Source organism: Procambarus clarkii, chromosome 7 (genome assembly GCF_040958095.1).
Source record: "Procambarus clarkii isolate CNS0578487 chromosome 7, FALCON_Pclarkii_2.0, whole genome shotgun sequence".
Classification (NCBI taxonomy): Eukaryota; Metazoa; Arthropoda; class Malacostraca; order Decapoda; family Cambaridae; genus Procambarus; species Procambarus clarkii.
Genome location: NC_091156.1, coordinates 48259806 through 48262643, shown reverse-complemented (window position 1 = coordinate 48262643; position 2838 = coordinate 48259806).

Below are 2838 nucleotides of genomic sequence, written 5' to 3'. Positions count from 1 at the left end.
TATTTATGTTTGTGAAACTGGGTCGATTTTGAGGTTAATATCATTGGAACTTCAAGAACATTCTCTTAGACATTACACCGTTATACATCCCACAAATATATTTAATTACCATAATACTATTATACTTTTGTTATTTATCATAATAATAATATTAATTGTTTACTTTTATTTATACATATATAAAAATATATAATGACTATAGTTAGTATAGAAACTATTACCCCCAGCAACGACCCTAACCCCAGCAACACCCCTAATCCTAACCCCAGCAACACCCCTAATCCTAACCCCAGCAACACCCCTAACCCTAACCTCAGCAACACCCCTAACCCTAACCCCAGCAACACCCCTAACCCTAACCTCAGCAACAACCCTAACCCCAGCAACAACCCTGACCCTAACCCCAGCAACAACCCTAACCCTAACCCCAGCAACAACCCTAACCTCAGCAACAACCCTAACCCTAACCCCAGCAACGACCCTAACCCCAACAACACCCCTAACCCTAATTCTAGCAACAACCCTAATAATTCAAGTGATAACCCTAATAATTCCAGCAACAACCCTAATCCCAGCAACACCAACCCGATCTCAAGTCCTACCTCCAACTCCACCAACCTTAACCAACCTAATAATCAAAATTCAAATAACATTATAAATAATCGCCAAACAAAAGTTATATTAAAACTAATTACAATTACACTTATGACATCTGTTTTTGGTACAGTTTTATATATTCTTGGAGATAATATGGTAAATAGAAAAATTTATGAATGCATAACCCCTTATTTGTTATCTCATATACAAAATAATTTGAATAATTATTCGATAATTTCTAATTAAAAACATACAGAGTCAGTACCTGATGTGAATTCAATTTTAATATTTAAAATAATTTTAAACACTTATAATTTCTAATAAAAAAAAAAAAAAAAAAAAAACGTGTGTCATACTTCTCAAATTTAGGTAGGCTATGATATAAAAACAGCATTTATTACACATTTTTACACATCCAAAGTATAATAATAGCATTAAACTTCTAGTTAAAAACTAATCCTTAATAATATAGTCTATTAGAACAGTTTGATCAATTTGTTGGTTTCCTGATATAGAAGTGAATTTTGGATAATGTAATTCCACTATTCACCTTTTCAAAATTTTCCTCTAGATAATGGGAAAAAAGAGCATTACACTCACAACAAAACATTTTATCTCCAACATAAATGAACTTGTTTCCCTTAAACTCTTTAATAGCATATAAGGCATCACTATAATATTCATACTTTAAAGGTTCTCATTCACTTAGGTTGAGTTCATCTATCATTTCATAATATCCTGAAGTGCTCATATAAAAACTACCCTCAGCCATTGCACTTGGGATTGAACTCTTTTTTTCTAGTGGCCATGTCATTAAAAGAACATCAGGATGATATTTATTATTAATTGCCTCAGAGATATTTATATTATCAACCTCCATCCATGATATAGAATTTATGTTTGAGTAATTATCAGTAGCTTTCACGTCCACATTTCTTAATCTCAATAGATTTTCAATGAATGCAGTGCCAGCAAAAACACTTACAAGAGAACCTTCACCTGTGAATTTAATAATTGCATCTATTTCTATTTCTAGTGGCAAATAATGATCAAATACTCCTCGTAGCATTCTACACAAATCAGGAAAAATATGAAGACAGTTAATTATATACAAAATTTCTTCTTCCAATGGGTAAATTGAAGAAAACTTCTTGGATATTTTATTCCTTTTTACATCTAGTGAGAAATCCATCTGTTTCTCCAACTGCCTTTTTTCTTCATCTGGTGTTATTATTGTGTATATCTTCTTTTCATCTGCATTCAAGATAAAATTCCACCACTCTGCAGCGTTCGAAATGATATTTTATCTTTGAATTTTCTTATAAATAACTTTGGTAACTTTCCACCACGAGTGGGAATTTCATCAAATTCTGAAAAAAAAACTATCAAAAAGTACTTTTCGACAGCCTCTGTTCAATAAAACTGTCCCACACACATGGCACGGTATTTCATATGCATGTTGTGTGTTGAAATGTATTACTAAGTAGTACATTGCAAAGAACTTTTTCTGGCAAATATCACAGGCAAAACATTTTCTTGTCAAAATTTTGGGCAGATAATTACCATTGCAGATTTCTCTCTCACACCGATCACATTTTGTACGGGTCAGGTAAGACTGATGATCAAATAAAAAAATAACTTTATCACCCTTGTATGTTGAAATATTCTTAAAAAACTTTTAGGAGATGTCATTATCAGCACTTGATTATAACAGTCAGTTCCACCACTAGTAATCTCTTCACCATTCACAAAGGCTTCACCTCTCCATTCCAATTGACGTAGTTCTTATTCAAGTTGAGTCCAACCATTAGAGGGTGATGATATGAGTAGTCGAACATTTTGATCCATAATAAATTTTTGAATGGTTGAACCCATCTCATATTCTGGTTTTGTGTCTGGTCTCACTATATATTTTTTTTGTTCATAAGTCAGATTTCGCCACATAATCTTTGCAACCGGACTTTCCCATATTTTGCTAGTGTCTGTTATTTGGGTTATAATATCATTGCCTAGTGGCCTAAACTGATGATTTTCATTTTCAATAAACTTGTTAAAAACAGAAATTACTTTTCTCCATATGTTGGTGCCAGTCATAATGTTCAATCCAATCTACCACCTGTAAAATCAAATGTATGATAGGTTAAATTTTTACAGACATATTGTGCAAATTAATGTTTATATATATTTCATATTTCAATCAGAGGAAAAAAAAAAAGATAAGCCTTATCATTTTGTGCTGAA